The 23,679-nt window shown below is 45.5% G+C and overlaps 1 long non-coding RNA gene across 2 annotated transcripts; it reads left to right on the top strand.

Moving 5' to 3' along the window:
• The first annotated feature begins 178 nt into the window (after window positions 1–178).
• Window positions 179–21,418, top strand: LOC147356300 (uncharacterized). 2 transcript variants are annotated; one of them, XR_015143209.1, is made up of 3 exons: window positions 179–2,138; window positions 3,037–3,171; window positions 21,156–21,418. It is a non-coding gene; the product is annotated as an uncharacterized LOC147356300 (long non-coding RNA). The 2 variants fall into 2 exon arrangements; XR_015143210.1 differs by lacking the exon at window positions 21,156–21,418 and adding an exon at window positions 17,643–17,890.
• The last annotated feature ends 2,261 nt before the right edge of the window (window positions 21,419–23,679 follow it).

Genomic DNA, 23,679 nt, shown 5'->3' with positions numbered 1-23,679 from the left:
TAGAGGGGTGGGATAGGGTAGGAGGGATTCAAAAGGGAGGAGAATATGTATACCTATGACTGATTCATGTTGATGTTTGGCAGAAACTAACACAATATTATAAAGCAATTATCCTTCAATTAAAAATAAACAAATTTTTAAAAATAATATTGGTCTCCAACTTCTGTTATTGGTACAGCTGGAGGGGAACCCAGGGCAGTCTGTCTCCAAACCCATGATGCTCCCACAGAACCACTTGATGAGAAGGACAGAAAGAGTCTGTGAATCGGGGCAAAAGGCATAGAAATGCCAGGAGGTTTCCCGAAGAGTGCAAGGTGAGAGCAGCCCTGATGATAACCCCTCTGGGTAGGGTTCTTTCTTCTAGATTTTTACCCCACACTTGTTTGTGTTTTATCACCACCCTCTGTGTCAGTCTGAGCATCACAAAATCTGTTTGCACTGAGTTGGGCGCTCTCTCCAAAGCATTTTGCCCTCAGGTCTGCCAGAGTTCAGGGAGAGGAGTGGTGGCCCCACACAAGCTCTCTGATCAAAGTCGAGGGTGATCTTGCAATGTTTTGACCAGCTGTGCCAACCCAGTGCCTAAACTGTGAAATGAATGCCAGAGGGAGTCTCCATGAGTGCCAGCTGCCCTGTGTAATAGGAAGGGCGTTGGATTAGGACTCGGGACCCTGGAGCAGGGTTCATAGCCTGGGCCCACCCCCACTGTCTATTACATGTCCTCAGGCAGGTACTTTGCCCTTTCTGATTCTGATGAGCTAAATGAGGGCTTTGGGCTTCATCAGAGGTTCTCAGTCCCCTGCACATTACTACCACCTGGAGACCTATCAAACCCAACCAGGCCAGGGACTTCCCTGGCGGCCCAGTGGTTAAGGCTTCCCACTTCCACCGTGCCTCCCTGGCTCAGACGGTAAAGAATCCGCCTGCCAAAGCAGGAGGCCTAGTTTTGATCCCTGGGTCAGGAAGAGCCTCTGGAGGAGGAAATGGCAACCCACTCCAGTATTCTAGTCTGGAAAACCCTATGGACAGAAGAGCCTGGTGGATTACAGTCCACAGGGTCGCAAAGAGTTGGATACAACCGAGCAAGTAACACACACACTTCCACTGCAGGGGCACAGGTTCCATCCCAGGTTGGGGAACTAGGATCCCACGTGCAGCACAGCACAGCTGAAATAAATAAAGACTCTTATTCGTTAAAAATTTAAGACATTTAAAACAAAAACAAACACCACCCAACCAAGGCATAGGACTCCCAGGCCCCCGGAGAGAGTCTAATTTCATTGGTCTGGGGCAGTCTGGGGCGTGGAGATGTTTTTTAAAGTTCCCTAGCCTTTTTTTCAAACTTGGCCACACCTGAGAGTCCCCTGAGGCATTATTTGTTTGTTTGTTTGTTCTTTATTGACAGAGTTGATTTACAATATTGTGATAGTTTCAGGTATACAGCAGAGTGATTCAGTGTTTTTGCAGATTAGATTCCATTATAGATTATTATAATGAGTATAATTAATTCCCTGTGCTATACCTTATATCCTGTTGCTTATCTATTTTAAATATGGTTTCTTTAAATAGGGTTTCTGCAAACTATTATATAGTTTGTATCTGTTAATCCCATCCCGCTGCTCTTCCCTCTCCTTTTTGGTAAAACCACAAGTTTTGTTTCCTATGTCTCTGAGTCCATTTCTGTTTTGGATATACATATGTTTTATTTTTTTTAATTCCACATACAACTGATATTATCATGTAGTATTTGTCTTTCTCTTTTTCTTTGACTAATTTCACTAGGCATGATGCTCTCTCGGTCCATCCACATTTCTGGGGCATTTTAAGTACTGACTCCTGGGTCCCACCTCCAGCCATTCTGCCATGAGATGAAGCCAGGCATCGCAGTTTTCGAAGCTCCCTCGGGGGATTTGAATACGCAGCAAAACACATCTCACCTGGTGGCCTCCCCGCAGGAGGCTGGCATCACACTGGCTGGTGATGCTTTCTGGGCTTTGTCGGATTTTCATTCCTCAGGAAACAGAACCAGGAGTGACCAGCGAGGCCCAGCCCAGTGGCAGAGCTGAGATCTCTGTGACCGGCAGAGGGTCCCTGGCTGAGAGAGGGTACCGGTTGCCTTCTGCCTGCCTGCCCCAGGCAAGGTGAGTGCTGGCTGGACACAGGCGTCCTGGGGCTGTGTGTTTGTGGCCACCATCCCTCCAGCAGCGATTGCAGAAACTCAGGAGAAGGGCATGAGTACCACACGCAACTGATGCTGGAGACTTGGGTCTCCAAACGGGTCATGGTTTGAATACTGGGGGGTCCCAGGTGAGTCCCCTACTCTTTCCACTCGTTCATTTTTTCATACACATTTTTGGCCATTTACCAAGCACTCTGCTGGGCCCAGCGAAAACAGGTGAATTGGTGTAAGTGATCGCCAGGCAGGAAGGGCAGGGAAGGAGAAAATTCAGGCAGAGGCCAGGGACTGTAAGTGGTCAGATAAGGACGGCTCGAGGGAGGGAAAGGCAGGGGCCCAATCAAGCCTCGGGCACCATGCTGAGGAGCTCAGGCTTTATCCTGGTGAGTCCCGCTTTCCAGGCACAGGAGCCTCACACCAAGTAGTGTCAGGGTCACAGGACAAGCCGTGCTACCCTCTCTGCCTGCAGCTGCTCTCACGAGATGCCTGCTTCAAGGAAACTAATGCTGGGAGTCCCTGGGTCTGTCTCCAGGCCTACCAAGACAGCCCTGAAGTGCCTGTCCCACCCAAGAGTGTCTCTCTCCCAGCCCTTGTGAAGGCATCCTCTGTCTAGCACTCCCCAAAGCCCAAGAACGGTCCCCTGGGCACCTGCGGGTGGCTGCCAAGGCTTCTCCAAGAAGACCTCGCCACGTGGGCCTCAGCTGCGTGCAGGCCTCTCCTCCCAGGCTGAGAGAGCACTTGGGGAAATCACAGCATCCCTTGTGTCTGTTGACCTTCCTCCTGGGATTCCCCAGAAGTACTCAAAGCCCACCTCCCCTGCAGACAGCCACTCCAAGCCCTGCCTCTACCCTTCCCTCCCTCAGGATGAGCTCTCCCCTGAGGGGGATCCACAGCCCGTGCTAGCAGTGGGCTAGCAGACCACCCGGCACTCTGAATCCTGGGACCGCCCCACCCCACCCCATGCACTGCTGGTCACTGGGAGCACTCAAGACAGGAAGGTAAGCCAGAGAGACTTGTGTTTTCCTTTGTAAAAAAAAAAAAATATATATATATATATATGTATGGGAAATTGAAGATGCTGTTACAATGTTATAAATTACAAGTTGCAATTTTTTTTAAGTGAAAAAAAGATTTCAGCAAGTGAGATAAGGTGGTATCAGCACCACAGCAACCACCTTCAGCTGTTAGCACTTTGCAGCTTGAAAGTGACTTTGCTGGCCTTTAATCACAAGATTCACAACCAGCCTATGAGACAGGAGTCAAGATTTTCCCCATTTCACAGGTGAGTAAATGGAGGCTCAGAGAGGTCGGGTGATTTGCCCAGGGCTGCACAGCTAGGACAAAGAATGGGAATCTAAACATTTTGGCTCCAACATACTGGCTATATCAAGCTGCTGACAGCCTTTTTAAAACTATGAAGTGTTACACAAATGTCAGGCATTAATAATTATTATCACTTCCACCGTGTGGAGCTTGGCTTGAAGCCCCTGTGCAGCCCACACTTCAGCTCTGCTGCGCTGCGCACGCTCCTCTTTCCACTCGCCTGTCCCCAGCTGGCCTTTGATGAAAACGCGCCATCAGGAGTGGGTAGAGCTATCTTGAGATTCTCCTGGCCAAGGCTCCAGGCTCCCAACAAAATGTGAATCCCCGTCTGGTTTTACATAAGTCTTGTACTGTCTGGCTTTGTACTGTCCTGACTCCGAGTGTGTCCAGAAACACCGAGGTCTCGCAGGGTGCCTCCACTGTTCCAAAGGCAATACTCATGGAGTGGGACACACGGAATGGATGAGGGCAGCCTGTCTGATGCGGCGTGAGGCTCGGAGGTGACCGCCCCTGGAGGATGCTCCCATAGGCATCTCTATGGCTCAGAGCCATTCCAGCTTCTCAGCACAGAGCTTTAATGCTTCCCGCATGGTTAGCTTTTGCTGGAGCCTGAATTCCCTCTTCTAAAGTGTTGGGAGAGATGCAGCAATGTAGAAGACAGGGAGTAGCAAGTGGGGGAAGGTTCTGGGGATTGGGAAAGTCAAATACTCCCTCAGAAACATTTCAGTGTATAAAGGCTGAGAAACATATGGATTGAATTTTCCCAAAGAATACACAAAGAATTTAAAAATTAAAGGGCTAGGGTGGAGGTTGGATTTTTTTTTTTTTTTTTTAGATGATTGGCTGTTTTTCCCCCAGAGCATATTTTGGGGAATTTTATTGGCAGCCAAACCACTTACAGCATCCTGAGATATTAACCAGACATGGAGTCATCCAAGTGACCTATCACCCAGCTCAGCAGTTTAGCAAGCTGTCTGTCTCTCCCTGTTTCTGAGCACACATTCCTGCCTGCTCCACACCCAGAGGCTGAAGAGATACAAGATGACTGTAGGTATTCCTGCTGCCAGTTGGTACCCTTTGACTGTGGTCTGCAGGGACTGGGGGTCACCCAGTGTGAGCTCCAGAATATTGGCTAATAAAAGTCAGGCGGTGACGACGAATCTGGCCTGAACTTCTCCATGGTTCAGTTTCATCATCTGACAAATGGGAATAATAAAAGCGCTTCTCTCATACTTAATTACTAAGAATTAAATGGACATGTAAAATGCTTAGTTCTGTGCCTCACAAACTTTGGCACTCAAAAAAACTAATAAAAATAATAGCAATTATTATTATTACTATATGATATGTACATATATATCAATACCTAGAGTGGAGTTCTTCAGGACAATATGAAGGCAACCAAAGGATTCATAACTATTCATTAAATATTTCTTGAAGGCCTGATGTATCAGTCAAGGTCAGCTAGGTTATTTTGCGATAACAATCATCCCCATCGTCTCAGTGACTCAAAACAACAAGGCATCTTTCTTGCCAACATTAGGTACCTCAGGCTGCAGGGGCTCAGCTCTACCCAGCCCTAAGGGGTGTGGGCAAGCATACAGCATGACTCCGGAACGCCCCTTTTGGAGGCAGCACATGTCACCTTTAATGCACATTTCAAGAGCCAAAACAAATCCAACGGCCATTTCGGGGGAGTGGGGAGAATGTGGTTCTACTCTGAGCCAGAAGGGGCAGAACAGGAAGAGGCAGCAGAGACAATGAAGGAATTTTACCAACCAGCTGCCCCTCTCGGTGCTTGGGATGTAACAGTGAACAAACCCTGCCCTCAGAGACCTTATCATCCAGTGAAGGGAGAAAAAGAATAGACACAGTAAACTGAGGGCTACAGTTTGTTTCAGGTTTTTTATTTGTATTTATTGGAGCATAGTTGAATCACAACGTTGAGTTAATTTCAGGTGTACAGTATAGTACCCCTGTATACATTCAGCTATTCATGCATGCATGTGTGCTAAGTTACTTCAGTCATGTCCGACTCTTGCAACCCTATGGACTGTAGCCTGCCAGGCTCCTCTGTCCACGGGATTCTGCAGGCACAAATACTGGAGTGGGTTGCCATTTCCTTCTCCAGGGGATCTTCCCAACCCAAGGACCAAACTTGGGTCTTCTGCGTCTCCTGCATTGCATGTGGATTCTTTACCACTGAGTCACCAGGGAAGCCCTATACATATACATATATTCATTCTTTTTCAGATACTTTTCCAATACAGGTTATTACAGAATATTGAGTAGAGCTTCCTGTGCTATATAGTAGATCTTTGTTGGTTATTTATTTTATACATAATAGTGTGTGTGTTAATCCCAGTTTCCTAATTATACCTCCCCACTCCCTGCCCCATTTTCCCCTTTTGTAACTGTAAGTTTGTTTTCAAAAACTGCGAGTCTGCTTTTGTTTTGTAAATAAGTTCATTTATATCATTTTTTAAATTAGATTGCACATCTGAATAATATCATGATATTTGTTTTTCTCTGACTTAGTACGATAATCTCTAGATTCATTCATGCTGCCACAAATGGCATTATTTCATTATTTTTAATGGCTGAGTAATATCAAAATATTTCAAGCTAGGCTTCAGCAGTATGTGAACTGAGAATTTCCAGTTGTACAAGCTGGGTTTTGAAGAGGCAGAAGAACCAGAGATCAAATTGCCAACATTATTTGGATCATGGAGAAAGCAAAGGCGTTCCAGAAAAACATCTACATCTTCTTCATTGACTATGCATTAAGCACCAACTATGTACCAAGAAGCATGCTAGTTCATTTCAAGAACTGCTGAATCAGCTACAAACCCATCTATATTAGTCAATCTGTTCAGTCATTAAGTCACGTCTGATTCTTTGTGACCCCATGAGTTGCAGCATACCAGGCTTCCTGTCCTTAGTCAACCTAGGCTGCCATAACAAAAGGCCATGGTCTGAGTGGCTGAAACAATGGAAATTTTCTTTTCTCACAGTTTCTGTAGACTGGAAATCCAAGGTTAGAGTGCCATCAGAGTCAGATTCTGGCAAGGTTTCTCCTTCTGGCTTGCTGATAGCCCCCTTTTCACTGTGTCGTCATGCAGTGAAAAGGAAGAGAAAGAGGGTGCTCTGGTGTCTCATCCTCATCTTGCTGCTGCTAAGTCACTTCAGTTGTGTCCGACTCTGTGCGACCCCATAGAGGGCAGCCCACCAGGCTCCCCCACCCCTGGGATTCTCCAGGCAAGAACACTGGAGTGGGTTGCCATTTCCTTCTCCAAAGCATGAAAGTGAAAGTGAAGTTGTTCAGTCGTGTCTGACTCTTCGTGACCCCACGGACCCCAAGGATGGTGGCTCCTCCATCCATGGGATTTTCCAGGCAAGAGTACTGAAGTGGGGTGCCATAGCCTTCTCCACATCCTCATCTTATAAGGGCACTAATCCCATCATGAGGGCCCCATCCTCATGACCTCACCTAACTACCTCCCAAATTAGATAAATCTAATTATCTCTCTTCTGGCACATGGGCTCAGAATTTGCATCTTGCAAGTTGCAGAGCGAGGGCTTGTTAGTTGTAGCACAGGGGTTCAGTTGCCCTGGAGCATGTGGGATCCTCCCAGACAAGGGATAAAACTGGTACCCCATGTATTGCAAGGTGGACTCTCAACCACTGGACTACCAGGGAAGCCTGGTTTTCTCTGTTGTAATGCCACATGTGGAGTGTGGAAATTATTGATGAGATGGGGCACTCTTGTACTTGTGCCCTAGCCTCTCCAAGGGTACCATACAGCCAATGAGCTACTATCACATTGGTGGTTACAGCTTCAACCTATGAATTTGGCAGGGGGACACAGACATTCAGTCCATAACACCATCTAACCAGGTCATCATCTGCAAGATCATTTTTAATGAGAGTCCTCATTAAGGTCCATGCTTCAATTCAGAGTGTATTATTGCACAGATCCTGCAGTCTGGTGACCACACTATTAAAGAAATGAGACCATTTCTTTGCTGAAGGCTTACAAATTGTATATTTAATAATCTTCTCAAAAGGTTTTGCCAAGTTTCAGGTAGGTTGGTATTGTAATCTACCTCTTGTCCCAGTTTTTAAAAATTGGTTTAAAATCTACCCATCTCCTGGCATCTCTTGCCTTTTCCAAGACTCCTCGAAGAGGACCAATCAGAGTTTGGGGATATTCTTTGCAGGTTCTGCCCATGCTCTGGGTGTATCTGAACTAGGTTAAAGGTGCCAGGAACTCCCTTCCTTGTGTAACTGGATAATTTCTTAATAATTTCTCCTTTAAATGTCCTGATCCCAAGATTGGTGAAGGTAGCTACATCCTTATGTGTTCCTTTCTATGGGAGTTTTGTACAACAAGGTCAACAATAGAAGTACTTACTTGGCTGTCTAGTCCAGAATTGGTTGGAGAGATTATGATAAATACTTTCAATCACAATTGGAAGAGTAGGGGACAGAATTCCCTGAGGCACAAAAAAGAATCATCAATCAAGGTGCGAGGTAGCAGGACTGAACAGTGAGGAGGAAGTGAGAAGTCCTGGGTGGTTGGCTGCCTGGTACCCTTGGAGACGCTAGGGCACAAATACAAGAGTGCCCCATCTGATCAATGAATCCACACCCTACATGTGGAATTACAGCAGAGAAAACCAGGCTTCCCTGGTGGTCCAGTGGTTGAGAGTCCACCTTGCAATGCAAGGGGCACCAGCTTGATCCCTTGTCTGGGAGGATCCCACATGCTCCAGGGCAACTGAACCCCTGTGCCACACTAACAGGCCCTCGCTCTGCAACCTGCAAGATGCAGCTTCTGAGCCCATGCGCCACAACTACCAAAGCCCGTGCATCCTAGAGCCTGTGCTCTGCAACTAGAAAGCAGTCCCACTCTCTGCAACTAGAGAAAAGCAATGAAGACCCAGCACAGCCAAAAATAAAGAAATAACTGCTAAACAATAACAGAAAACCTTCAAGGGATCACTGAGTTCAGACCAGGAGGATATCAGCCACGACCATAATGACCTAGAGTTGTGTGACTTTGAACAAGTTCCTCCACCTCTCTGGGTCTCAGTTTCTTTATCTGTGAAATGGAGGTGTTAGTGTTATTTGTCTCAGGTTTTGTTATGAGGATTAAATGAGTTCCTATATGCAAATACTTACAGCAGTGCCTGGGGTCTCCCCCAGACTACCAGCCAGGAGACTGAGCCCCATCCAAGCCCCATATAACTGCAGACCCAGTAGACATCACATGGAGAAAAAGCACCTCTCAGGCAGGCCCAGTGAGCCCACAGAATCATGAGATAATGCAATGGGCTTTGGTGGCATTTTTTTTGTTTGAGGAGTGGAGGTTAGTATATTAACTTTTTTTTTAACTGGAGTCAAGATATATACTGCGCTGTCCTGGCAGCTGGGTGGTAGAGAATCTGCCTACCAGTGCAGGAGATGAAGTTTCCATCCCTGGATCTGGAAGATCCCCTGGAGAAGGAATGGCAACCCCACTCGAGTATTCTTGCCTGGAGAATCCCATGGATAGAGGAACCTTGTGGGCCACAGTCTGTGGGATCACAAAAGAGTCAGACATGACTTAGCGACTAAGCAACAACAATGAAACATACATTAACAACAACAAAAACATACATGACATACACTTTATCATCTTAACCTTTTTACGTGTACAGGTCAGTGGCGTTAACTGCGTTCACATTGCTGTGCCACCATCACCACCATCCAGCCACAGAATTCTTCTCATCTTCCTAAACTAAAACTCCATCCTCATTAAACACTAACTCGCTGTTGCCCCAGCCCTTGGCACCCGCCATTCGACTTTGTGTCTATGAATTCTACTACTCTACGTACCTCATTCGAGTAGAATCACATAGTATCTGTCCCTTCATGACTAGATTATTTCACCAAGCATAATGTCTTTATCATCCATGGTATAGCATGTGTGAGAATTTCCTTCCTTTTTAATTTCCTTCCTTTTAAATAATATTCTCTGTATGTATGTGTATACCACATTTCCTTTATCCATTCATCCATTGACGGACATTTGGATTGCTTCCACCTGTAGGATATTACTTAAGAATAATACTGCCAGGAACATGTGTGTACAAATATCTCTTCAAGTTTTCAAAGTTCAGAGTAGAAACCCAGAAGCAGGATTGCTGTATCATATAGTATAATAATTCTATTTTTAATTTTTTTGCGAAACTGCCATACTGTTTACCATAGCTGCAGCATCATTTTACACTTCCACCGACAGTGCACAAGTGTTCCAGTTTCTCCACATCCTCACCAACACATACTGTTTTCTGTTTTTCAGGGTTTTGTTTGTTTCGATAGTAGGCATCTCAGTGGCTGTGAGGTGTTGGGTTGGTTTGTTACGCAGCGGTAGGTAACCAAGACGTTGCATTTGCAGTCCCGATGCTTCCCTAGCTGTCTAGTTACCGTGGGCTCTAACATGGCACGCTGACCTCCCCACATAGTCTGCCATCTATTCTTTCCAATTTTTCTTGCTGCCTGAGAAGTCTAGAGTAGGTGGTCCCTAAAGAGACCATTGGAGAAGCATATTGAGAATTTCCCCCAACACTGTTTTCTGAAGAATTAGACACCCTGCCTCCCTGGACTTACTGTAACATTTTGACTTTGGCTTTCATAGGAAATTCTGAAACTTCAAGGTAGAACTGGATTTAAGGCCATGGCTGGCCACCCTCATTTACCATTGTAGACACAGATCTCATACCCCTGAAGTCTTGTATATTTCTTCATGTGTTCACATATAAATCTAACTTTTCATTGACTCCCACATTCACATGTTCAGATACAAGGTCAGACCTTTATGACACAATTACAGTGAAGTTCAGCCAAGGTCAATCTGTCTAGCTGCCCTGGAGCCCTCAGCAGACCTGCAGGCTGGAAGAGATGCCAGCCCGGTGGAAATAGAAGGGAAGGTCCTGGGTGCTGGGATCTCATGAACAGCTTTCATAAGCTCTGTGTTCAGGCCTCTTCCCTGCTGATTAAATCAGAATCTCTGAGTGTGGAACCCAGGAATCCGTATTGACTGGTGACTCCTACATATACCAGCCAAGTTTGAAAACCAAAAAATCTTCATCTATCATCAAACATGGGCCTAGAGCAGAGATTTTTTTTAAACTGGGGCCAAGTTCACATGACATAAAATTAACCATTTTAAAGTGTATAATACAGTGGCATTTACTACACCCACCATGTTGTGCAACTACCACATCTATCCAGCTCATTTTCGTCACCTCAAAAGGAAAGCCTGTACACCTCAAGCTAGCATTCCCCACAGCCCCTGGCAATGGCTAGTCTGCTATTTCTACCCAAGCCATGTCCTTTACTCGGAGAGAGCTTCTGCACATGTTTACCAGGTGATTTGGAAGATCAAAGTGCCCAATCTTCAGAGTGAAATGAATCACTCCCTCATCTGATTTCCCATGAAATCTTGTGCACACATTCTGCTATTTGTCTTATTTATTGGGGCTTCTTCGTGGGTTCATCTTTTCACACTCACATTGGAAATTCCCTTACAGAAGAGTCAGATCTGCACCAGAAATAGTAATAATAACAGAGGCACCACTAAAAATATTTGCCAGCCATCACAGACTTAGAGAACGAACTTATGGTTGCCAGGGGGGAAGGATTGGGGGTGGGGGGAAGAGTTAGAAAGTTGGGGATTGACGTGTACATACTGATATATTTAAAATAGATAATCAACAAGATCCTACTGTATAGCAAAGGGGAAAAAATTATTTACCAACCAAAAAAAAAAAAATCTGTTTCTGTGGAACCTAATCTGGATATGTCATATAAATGGAACCATATGATGTGACCTTTTGTTTTCAACTTTTTTCACTTAGAATATGTTTATCATGTTGTAGCATGTATCAGAACTTCATCCCTTCTTATACCTGAATAATATTCTATTGGGTGGGTAGATGACGTTTTGTTTATCCACTCATCAGTGGAAGGATATTTAGGTTGTTTCTGCCTTTTATTTACTAGGAATAATGTGGCTATGAACATTCATGCACAAGTTTTTGAGTATCTGTTTTTTATTATTTTGGGGGTCTATATCTAAGACTGGAATTCCTGGATCGTATGGTAATTCTATGTTTAACTTTTTGATGATCCGCTAAACCATCTTCCACAGCAGCTGCACTATTTTGTATTCCCACCAACAACCTACGAGGTTTCCAATTTCTTCACATCCTCGTCAACACTTGTTATTTTTCAGTTTTCTTTTTTTTATTATTACAGCAACTCTAGTAGGTGTGGAGTGGTATCTCATTGTGGCTTTAATTTTCATTTCCCTAATGACTAATGATATTGAGCCTCTTTTCACGTGCTTGTTGACCATTTGTATATCTTTGGAGAAAGGTTTATTCAAGACCCAAATATTTCATATTCCCCAGTCCTCACAACTGAAAGAAAAGGATTGTGCATGCTTTTAATAGATGAAGAAAAAGAGACTAGGAGAGGTTAGGTTGTCCCAAATCCAACTGGTGATGGAAAGGAAGGTCTACCTGACCCTGAAATTCACACCACACACATGCCCCAAACATCTGAGTGTGCAGATGCTAGTGCCAAGTGAGAAGCTGCAGGGTGTGGAGGAGGGGTGAGCACACAGCACTGGAGCCGCCATGGAGGTCTTCAGGTGGGAAGTGGGGAGAGGGTTCCGCATGGATTTGCAGTGGCAGAGAAAGACACAGTGTAAGGGGCAGGGCACACTGAAGGGGACCCCGTGGCCAGGTCTGTGTCCGCAACAAAGAAAGACATGGCTAATGTGAACCACTGTGAGCTACTTGAGTTTCATGCTCTGGGCTCCCTTGGGCCCCAGTAACTCTCAAGCTTGGCCATACTCTGCTCCAGTTCCGGAGTCTGGGATGGACTCAGACAGACCCAGCCGATTCCAGGGTCACACAATTGGAAGCAGAAAGTCCGAGCCCTGCACAAGCCACCACCGCAGCTGCAGGAAGCCTGGAGGTGTGAGCCGACGTTTCTGTTAAACTTCCAGCTTCATCAGAAACCCGTGCCAGAAAATGGCTTTGCAGCTGTGTGTGTGTGTGTACACGGACTCCAACATGGGCCCTTTAAGAATCCAACCTCCACCTCTAAGAGGTGCAAATTGAAATTGGGATGAGGGTCCATGAGGTGTGAGGAGTTCCGACAATCTGAGGCTGAGGAGAAATAAGGACCAGAACTGCCCTCAGGCCTGGCAGGCAGCCTTCAACTCTGGAAATGATGCTGAAATATTTAAGCCTCTCTCTCCTGGGGCTTCCTGTTTCCTATTTGGTCTCTGGTTTCCAAGCAACACATGAATACCCTGCCCCAACTCCTGAAACGTTCAGGTCTCCAAGTGTCCCTCTTAACGCTGAAGTGCACATCTGTAATGAGTTTCCGATCTGCGGGGTCTGCCATCCATTCTGCTCTCTCCGGAGGACAATAGCAACCGAAGATGCCTTGTGGTTTGAGTGTGTGTGTGTGTGTGTGTATTTCCCCCTTTGTAAGTTCCTTCAGTTTAATAAATCCTGCAAAGTCAGTTTGGCTGGATCTGGTGTGGGGGTGAGACAGGAGATTTAGGGTTTGATTTAGTAAAGAATTGAGTCTTGGCAGGAGGCCAGCAGTGCTGGGAGAAGGTGAGGGAATAAGTAAGTGGAGTCGACCAGCTGCTGTGCTGTTGGCTGGAAGGAGAGAGGAGCTGCTTTTGCTTTGGGTGACTCTGATGGGCTTCAGGGGACATGAAGCCCTTTTTTAGATGCATGGAGAACCCGGTTTCTGAGTCCAGAGCAGCTGGCAGGGTTGCAGTATAAAAGTAAGGGCGGTAGAAATTTGGGGAATTGCCTTAGTTTTTGTTTTGAGTTCGAGAATACAAGATATATAGTTTTCAAAGTTGAATAGCACCTCAGGGCTTATCACAAAAAACAAGCAGTCCTCAGCCACTTCTATCCCCTCCCAAGCCCCTAACCCCGGGGACAGCCACCTTTATTTCCTATAGCTATTTTTTAATGACCCTCCATATTGAAAAGATTATCTCTTAGTTTATTTTTCATTTTAGACATCCTTTATTGCCTTCTACGGAGAAGGCAATGGCACCCCACTCCAGTACTCTTGCCTGGAAAATCCCATGGATGGAGGGGCCTGGTGGGCTGCAGTCCATGGGGTCGCTAGAGTTGGACACGACTGAGTGACTTCACTTTCACTTTTCACTTTCATGCATTGGAGAAGGAAATGGCAACCCACTCCAGTGTTCTTGCCTGGAGAATCCCAGGGACGGGGGAGCCTGGTGGGCTGCCGTCTATGGGGTCACACAGAGTCGGACACGACTGAAGTGACTTAGCAGCAGCATTGCCTTCTACCAGAAAAGATAAGGATTTATCTCTCTACACACCCCCTACACACATACATACACTTCTACTCTCTCACCTTACAGTAAGTTTTGGTTTTTTGGTTTATTTGTTTTTTTAATTTTTACAACATTGTGTTGGTTTCTGCCATACAACAATGCAAATCAGCCATAATTACACAGTAAGATTTATGGCAGTTTTTGAAAATCAGTATTCAGTATTTGTATTATTACTAGGTAAATACCCAGCTGAGGCTTCTGGCCCCAGATTATGCTGCTGCTGCTAAGTCACTTCAGTCATGTCCGACTCTGTGCGACCCCTTAGACAGCAGCCCACCAGGCTCCCCAGTCCCTGAGATTCTCCAGGCAAGAACACTGGAGTGGGTTGCCATTTCCTTCTCCAATGCATGAAAGTGAAAAGTGAAGGTGAAGTCGCTCGGTCGTGTTTGGTCCCAGATTATACTTTCCCATATATACAGCTTCCTCACATCTGCCCCACCCCTACATGGACAACTGCCCCTTTTGTTTGCTTTCTTCTCTACTTACCTATGATTAATTTTTCTCCAAAATGCACTGTGAGCAGACCTCGGACAATGGGCCACTTTTGTGTTTTCTCTGAGACACCAGCCTTGACTCTGACCTGGGCCTGACAGAACACGAGGGGCTGTCAACCAGGGCTTGGCTTCGACCTTACCCTGGAGGTCCCTGTCACCTCCCTCCCAAGATTCTTATACACCCAGTGTTCCCTTTCTTGGCTTCCTCCCTCATTTTGCTGAACTCCTGCTCTAGTAGCTTTGAGACCAGGCTGCCTGGGAGGTACATCGTCTTAAAGCCTACAGGTTTGAAACGCCTTTAGTCTGTCCTTCCAAGATTAAGAGTTTGGCTGGAAATAGAAGCTGTGACTGGAAGGCATTTCTCCCATTATTTTGAATATATCACTTTCTTGTCTGCTGGTTCTCAGTGCTGCTGGTGATGAGAAACCTCATCCCTTTCTCACTACTGATCTTTGCTGTGAGTTTATTCCTCGACTTCATAGGATCATCTCTTTATTCTGGATGTTCTGATGATTCAAGATTAAGTACCTCAGGTTAGCTCTATTTTCATTCTTCTTGCTGGTGCCCTGTGGGACCTTTCAAGCTGGTGATTCATGGCCTCAGACGCTGAAAATGTTTCTTGTATTAGTTTATTGATAACATCCTCCTCAATTTCCCCTGTCTCTCCCACTGAAACTTCTCTAGTGTATGATGTTTAACCACCCTGTTTTCCATCTCTCTTTTTGTTCCACTTTCTGAGAGATGTCATGAATTTACATTCTATCCCTCCTACTGAGTTTATTTTGACTATCATATTTCCAGAAACTATTTCTTATTCTCTGGGTATATATGCTGTCCTCTCTTTTGTGGACCCTGATCTTTCTGAGGATCATTATAATCATTTAAGTTTTCTTCTGCACCTTATATTATCTTTATTTCCTTAATTCCTTTCCTGAATTTCTGTTTGTTTGCTTGTTTTGTCTCCATCTTTAAACATTGGGGGTTATCTGGTATGGATAAAAATACATAAGCCAAAAGAGCAAAACATAAATAAGCCTCCCTTTAGAAGCAAAATATAATTATACATATATATATAAGCTCCCCTCTTAAGGAAAAAAATTAGGCTTTCTTTCAATAAAATACTTTGCTAGGTAAACTCACTAGTGTAAAATTTAAAATCCAAATCAGATTGCATTTTTCTGTACACTATATTTTCTGTTCTTAAGAAGTCCTGACACTCAAGGAATAGAAAATAAGAAAACTTGTGTTAAAACTTTGTTTTCTATTTAAGAAACACATAGAAAACACCTCTTATTCTTGAATTAGTCATCAGATTTGTGAAACCTTATTTTGATAATTATGTTATCATAAATTTATGACCACATGAATACTATTAGTGGTTCAAAATCCATGTAAGCCTTTTTTCATAAAAAGCATGGTTTTCAAAACTCAATGTAAATTCCTAGCAGATAAAGATAATTCTACTTGTTGTCTTACTTCTGCAGTAAAGCAATAGTTATTTTAAATATGCACTGGCATGCCTCACTTTATGGCACTTTGTAGATACTGAGGTTTTTACAAATTGAAGATTTGTGGCAACTCTGCATTTTTCAGTGATAAAGTATTTTTTAATTAAGGTGTGTACATTTTTTTTTAGACATTATGCTATTGCACACTGGATAAACTACAATGTAGTATAACCATAACTATTACATGCACCAGGAAACAAAAAAAAATGGTTTTTTGTACCAAGTGACTTGCTTTATTGTAATATCTGCTTTATTGTGGTGCTCTGGAAATTCCCTATCTCTGAGGTATGCCTGGACAGTGTTTTCCGAGCATTTTTCCTAAAGTTTGAACTTAAGGCAGAGTGTGTGTTTGTTGGTTCCCTGATGATTTTCTCCCGCTCTGGTGACCCTGGGCTGCCCGGGGGTGACTGGGTGGTGGGTCTTCTCTGAGTACTGGGGCCAGGCGTGGGGGCTGCAGGAGCTCTCCACAGAGTGACCAGGTTGAGATCTGCTTATTTTGTTGGGAGGACCCAAATTTCAATAGCTGTAGGTCTTTTCACCCAGGCTCATCAGTTTTTCCAGAGAAGAACCCTCCAGTTGCTGGCCTGGAAGTACCTTCAATTGCTGGACTGCTCAGATCAGGGTGGAAAGAGGGCCCTGGTGCCTCAGAGAGTAGTGTCGGGCCTTTCGGTCAATTGTCTCACCTTCAGTGAGTGCCTTTCTCCCCGTCTGCTGGGCCTTGTGACGTGGAAGGTAGTCTGCTGGTCTATTTCTGTAGTGAGTAAACTTCTCATCACCCATGGGGGTGAGGGAAGGAGAGGTGGGTTCCAACTCTCCCTGTGTGCTCTGCTGCAGTTAGTCTCTTTTTAAAGTTGTTGACATCTCTTATCTTTGTCTTTGGGAGTTTACACATTTTGTATTTTTTTCTTTCTTTCTTTCCTTTTTTTTTTTTTTTTTGGTGGCCATGCCATAGGCATGCTGGATCTTAGTTCCCTGACCAGGGATTGGACCCATGCCCTCTGAAGTGCAAGCTCTGAGTCTTAACCACTGGACCACCAGGGAAGCCCCAGTATTCCTTGATGAAAGTTCTTAAATAGAGTTTGAGGAGGGAAGAGAGACATACATATGTTTTCAATCCATTTTGTTTAACCCAAAGTTCTCATTTTTCTTTGGGGATGACCAGAGAGTGTGCCCATCAGACTCCAGCTCCTTCATGAATGCCTTCCCAACTACTCATTTATTCACTTATCTATTCATTTATTTAACCACTATTTTTTCAGTGTCCCAGCTTCAGAGCCTAGTGGAACACTCATGTAGACAGACAGAAGCCAGTGTGACAAGGCTCATACTTCACAGATATGGGACTCAAATCTGGGTTTTTGAATCAAACCCAGAGCTCTTTCCATATGAGAATCCAAGTTAAAGAGTCATATATACAGTGGGCTGTCCGTGCTCACATGTTCCACATCTGCAGATTCAACCGACTGCGGCTAAAAAGTTGTGCTTTTTTTTAATTTCCAGAAAGTTCCAAAAAGCAAAACTTGAATTTGCAGTGTTCTGGCAACCCTCTGTATAGTATTTACATTGTATTAACAACTAATATACCTAGCATTTACACTGTATTAGGTATGATAACTAATCCAGAGATGATTTAAAGTACATAGGAGGGGCTTCCCTGGTGGTCTAGTGGTTAAGAATCCGTCTGCCAATGCAGGGGACACGGTTTGATCTCAGGTCTGGGAAGATCTCATATGCCACGAAGCAGCTAGCCCTGTGTGCCGCAACTACTGAGCCTGTGAGCCCTAGAGCCTGCGTGTTCCACAAGGGAAGCCACCTCAGTGAGAAGCCCGTGCACCGCAACTAGAGAGCAGCCCCTGCTCACCACAACAAGAGAAAGCCCGCACAGCAACAAAGACCCAGCACAGCCTAAATAAATGTATAAATAAATCCGTCAGGAAAGTACATAGGATATGCATAGTTTATATGCACACATTATACCACTTTATATAAGGGACTTGATCAAGGGATTTGGGGATCCTGGGGGCCCTGGAACCAATCCCCAGTCCCCAGTAGATACTGAGGAGTGGAGGTGATTGTACTGCCTTCCAAAGCCCTGAGCTGGGCAACACAAAAGAAGCTTTCTTCCCTCCGGAGAAGGCGAGCACTCCGCTCTGCAGGGCGGGAAGCAGTGGGGAGCTTGGGGGTCATGAGTACGGAAACAGTGGTTGTAGGTTCATCTGTCGTGGGTGCTCTACCAGAGCCAGGTCATTGGACAACCCCCTAGACCCCGTCCAATTCTCAATGCCTTACTTCAGGGCAACCCATCGACCCAAGCTTGAATCCTGTGCCCTGAGCTGAGATTTCCGCTTGGAATGATGTCTACCAGGAGTCACTAGGTGACCCTAGCAGCTCCCCCAGCAGTGTCCTAGCCCATAAAAGTTGATTCTCTCAGTCCCCTGACTTGAAACTGGATCCTCACTGAGACTGGAACACTGTTTCCAAATTCTTGATAGGCATTTAACTTCAGCATTCAGGAAGAAGAAATTGAATTCCTGGGAATTCTTAGAAATTTGCCAAATCGCGTTATTCTTGAAATACTTTCAACATTCTTCAGGTTGTTGTTCAGTCATTCAGTCTTGTCTTACTCTTTGCGACCCCATGGACCGCAGCACGCCAGGCTTCCCTGTCCTTCATTTTCTATGCTCTTTACTTATTATCATGCATACCTAAAATTTTTTGTTTGATATATAAGAAGTGTTAAGTTCAATGGTATTCATGAAGAATCACTGCCTATATAGTGAATATTCAAATACAGGAGAACAAGCGCGTGTTTTGGGCTGTGCTGTATTTGGATAATGTCACATTCAGATCTTCTCACAAGGTGAACAGTGCTACCCAAAACTGTGTTAAAATTGCCAGGATAGCGGACTTAGTTTTGCTTTCAAAACTTGTTATTTCTTGGAATACTACTCATAGGATTTGAAAAAGGTGTACAAACTATATGTACCTATTTATTTATTTTGTTTGCAACAATAACTCAAGCGCTAGACAGGGCCACAAACACACATTCATATCATAACAGCTTTAAGCAAGGCAGACTATATAGTGACCACATCTCTCCTATGACTTCCCATCCCTGTTCCCCAAAACATCGACCTTTACCATCAACTCAGCGTTACCAGCACTTTTTACTTCTGATTTCGCTAGATGTCAGTGGAATCCCTCACACCAGTCATGTCTCTGTGTTGGTTGTTAAGCGTCAATTCTCATAGGAGAAATGTGATACTTTTTCCTGTATTATGGATTGATTTTTCTCAGGATTCAGGATTTGGAAAAGCATACTAATTTCCCAAGAAATGCCCAGAAGAAATGTCTGCATAGAAACAGTAGGCCGCAGTTATTTTTTGCCTGATTTCTGAAGGAAGCACCTTGTTAAACATAATAATGTCAGATGAGAAATGCAAGGGAAAGGAAGGTGGCAGGTTTGGCCCCAGTTACCCGGTCACTGCCTGTTAGGGGCAGTCCCCTGGGTGCATGGCCACTCAGGCACAAGCAGCCTTTGTTATTCCCTCAAGGGCCTCCTGGGAGCAGTCAGATCCCCGACCCCATTCTACTCTTCAGATTCAGCATTCATGGGGCAACAACCATGTACTGAGAAGCATGCGAGGTGCAGGGGACATGTAGATTAGTAAAACACAGCTTCTGTCCTCAGGAGATCTGGTCTCCTCTAAGGACTACTCACAGCAGGGTCTGGTGGGGCCAAGGGGGGCCGTCGCAGTGACCCCAGCCTCTATCCCATCTTGTCATCTGCAAGCTTCACCTCTCACTCCCGGGAGATCCCAGATATGTTTTCCCCCGGTCACAGCTGAAGTTGCAGCATCAACACCTGTGTGTGCTCTTGTCTCTCTGGGGCACCCAAGTGGAGAGAAGGTAAGGGTAAGTTGAAAGGATCTGTTTTATTCCCTATGTCTATTGTCTCTACTTGTCAAATCAGTGGAAAGTGTAGAAGGGCCATATGTTTACTGGAAGGAAGGGCAAGGCCCCAGAGAGGCTGGGGACCCAGGTGTGCTCTGGCTTCCATCTGGGAGGGGAAGAAATTCTCCACCAGAAGCAACACAAGTTGGGTGGTAGAAAGAGAAGAAGGCAAGCCAATTATTCCTGGAAGAAGGAGGAAGTAGAGAGAGAGAGAGAGGTTCCAGGCAAGGGTGGATTTAACATGAAGCTAATAAAGCACAAGCTTTGGGACACCTCACTGGCAAGAACATGGGAGAGCCTTTAGCAATTGCTTAAAATGTATAAAACTTGAAAAAAGGAGGTGTATTAACCATTATCAATTAAGACTATCGTCTTAGATGATTGATACGTATACAATGGGAAAAGTTTCCCTCTTTGAGTTAATTAAAACATCCATCACCTAAAAAAAAAAAAACTAGTCTTTTCCCACTTTGACATCTCTTGGTCACACTTGGTTTCATGGTGGATGGTGGGCTATGGGCTGGCTTTGGAATGCTATGGGCATTTTTAGTATCCAAGGGAAAATGGAGCCAAGAGTGCATTGTATATACGCGATTTGCAGTGACTTCCTAGTATAGTTAAATAATTTTTAGCACCTTTTCCTAGTGTAGGAATGGCCTGTAGGCGTGTTCCTACTGTCTACTTATGACAAATGACCAAAGGCCATATTACAATATGAATGTGACCTCCGTACCTAGTACCGGAAGTAGGTGGGAAGTGTGAGAGAAACTACTTTCAAAATGTACAGAAATCAGAAGCTAGTGTGTGGAAAAATCCCTCCAGTCATCATAAATCTATAAGACGGAATTTGATTGTTAGTAATGCAGTTCGATCCCTGGGTTGGGAAGATCCCCTGGAGGAGGAAATGGCAATGCACTCCAGTATTCTTGCCTGGGAAATCCCATGGACAGAGGAGCCTGGTGGGCTGCAGTCCATGGGGTCACAGAGTCAGACAGACACAACAGGGCAACTGAGCACACACACACAATATACAGTCAAAGTTTTCTTCTGTGGAGATTCTCTCTTGTCACGAATATACTTAATAATGTAGCATATCGCAACTTTAAGCACACCACATGTTTTCCATCTTTGTTAGGACTGACAAATAGAATGTATGAATTCCTGAGTTTGTAAGCATAAACCGGTAGCAATATTACATAAACTGCTGATCAGCTGTAGTAAAGAGTGAATTATCTTTCTGTTCTCTCTATAGAAAATGATATTACAAATTGCCGGCAAATGAAGTGCTTGTCAAAGAGTAAGCAGCCGAAACACCTGGAAAAATACTATAGAGGTGTGGTGGGCGGTTAACAAAAAGGTTATTTTTCTGGATTTTGTGATGCTTGTGCCATTTGTTGGCTTTTTAAAATTTATAATTTGATGTCATCTGTTTTCTCATCCCAAGTAAATATTTGTTTCTCATTCTAAGGAAAATATCTCATTCTAAGTAAATATTTATAAAATTGGGTTTGCAAATATGATTTTGTGTTTGTAATTTTATATTATTTTTCTTAAAATGAGCCCCAAATGGTAAAAGCTTCAGACCCACAAAGTCCAGATCTGGACCTGGGCCTGGATTTGAGGGTCAGTCTTGGCCTTCAGGTTTCCTTGGGATCTCTAGCTCACTCCTCCCCCAAGGTCTCCATCCCAGCCTTCATCTCCTAGGCCGTGGGAAGTGAAAAAAAAGTGCAAGTCAGTCAGTCAGTCATGTCTGACTCTTTGCGACCCCATGGACTATACAGTCCATGAAATTCTCCAGGCCAGAATAGCCTTTCCCTTCTCCAGGGGATCTTCCCAACCCAGGGATCGAACCCAGGTCTCCCACGTGGCAGGCAGATTCTTTACCATCTGAGCCACAAGGGAAGCCCAAGAATGCTGGAATGGGTAGCCTGTCCCTTCTCCAGTGGATATTTCTGACCCAGGAATCAAACCAGGGTCTCCTGCATTGCAGGTGGATTCGTTACCAATTTGAGGCCGAGGAACCCCTTATCCTCCGGGAGCAGCAGGGTCTGCCAGCCAGTGAGACCTGTCTTATGCCGTATTAGGACGGCCTCTGGGGACTTTACTTCAGAAAGCCCCTTCTGGCAGGGTGGTTGGCCGTTGTGCGAGCACACGCCATGCCCCTGGGGTAGAGTGAGCCCCACCCCCCCGCCTCGTGGCCTGGCCGGAGGCCCCACCACCAGCACTACCCGAGACTAGGAGTCCTGCAGTTGTTAAATAAGGCCCAGCAGAGGCGGGCTGGCTGCCGCAGACCAGAACCCCCACGTTCCTAAGGGGGATGACACTCCCTCTTCCTAAACTTGCATACTTCAGGCTTTTCCCCTTTTCTGGCATGTCTTCCTGCCCACCCCATGGTGCCCGAGTGAGTGCCCACTGTTTTTAAATGAGTCAGAGAACATGGAGCCAGCCTGCGCAGGGCACCTGGGCAGAGCCCCGTGGCCCCTGTCAGTGCAACAGCGTGCCTGTTGTCTTCTTCCTCACCCGGACCATCGGGTCCCCCCAGCCACGCTGCTCCAAGCCGTCGGGGAGTTTTCTGTTTTTCACAGTTAGCCAGAACTCTGCAGAAAGATGAGACAGAGAGCTGCGGGGTCCAGGGCGATCCCCACCCAGCTGTGCTGATCCAGGCATGAAAGGACACTGACCCCGTGTGGCCACTTGTGGACGTGCAGCACCAGGAGGGAAAAGAAAGGCAGAGAGGCACTTGTGAGGTCTTTCGGTCCTTTGACCTCAGGAAATAACCCTTCCAGGCCCTCCTGCATCAGCTGAGCTTGGTCCCTACTCATGGCACAGGACCCCTGGTCAGAGCCAGCTGTTCATCCCTGATAACATGTCCCCATCCCGCACTCAACTCTGTGTTAATACTGGGCTGTAGCTTCACAGGACATTTGAGTTCAGTGTGGGCAAGAGAGGTGCCATGGAGGGGCGGGCATGGGCCACTCAGAAAGGGTTTTGACAGATGGAGGGGAGGAGAGTTCTGTTCCCCACCCTCAGGTCCCCAAAGCCCAGACCACAATGTCCAAAGCATAGCAGCTTACTTAGTGGGGAATCTGCAGATGCCCACACACCTGCACTCCAGGTGAGGGAACTGGCCTGAGCCCAGGCAGGCAGGTAGGGCACAGGTATGGAGGGCTGGCCAGGGGAGCTGCCTCTCAGCAAAGGTTCCAGGATAGGTGGGGCACTGAACTGACTTCTCTAGAAGCTGAGTCTCCAGCCCCAGTTCTGTGCTCTTTCCTTGACCATAGGGCTCTCTGAAAGAGAAGAGGCCTGAGGGCCACCCTCTGGGCTAGGGGAGGAGTGGGTGTAGAGCTAGGCAGTTGTAGCATTCTGATGCTATTTGAATTCTGAACATATCAAAATCAGGCTCTGTTTTTAAATATTCACTCTTCGTTTGATGCTGTGATCAAGGTCCTATGAAAAGAAAGTGTCATGCTTGGGAGAGATGAGGAAAGAGGTTCAGAAAAGTCAAATAGCTGTGTCTCGAGTCAAGACCACTCTGTAAGAAGCCAAGCAGGGGGTTGAAAAATATAATGAAAATACAATATAGGAAGGGCTGTTGGGCTCCAGAATCCACGCCCAGCTGCTGCCCCTTGTAGCTTCTAAGGAACAAAAGCCTGACTGGTTTTCGGAGCTCCCTCATCCCCAACCTCAATCCACTCTCCCCTTGCAGTAGAGTTATGGCCTCACAGTCAGATCTGATCACCTTGCTCCCTGCTCAACATTGTCAGCAGTTCTCCTTT

This window comes from Bos grunniens, chromosome 16, assembly GCF_055505025.1.
Source record: "Bos grunniens cultivar Pamir isolate PY7600 chromosome 16, Bosgru_T2T1.0, whole genome shotgun sequence".
In the NCBI taxonomy this organism is placed as follows: Eukaryota; Metazoa; Chordata; class Mammalia; order Artiodactyla; family Bovidae; genus Bos; species Bos grunniens.
This window is presented reverse-complemented; position numbering and strand designations above follow the sequence as displayed.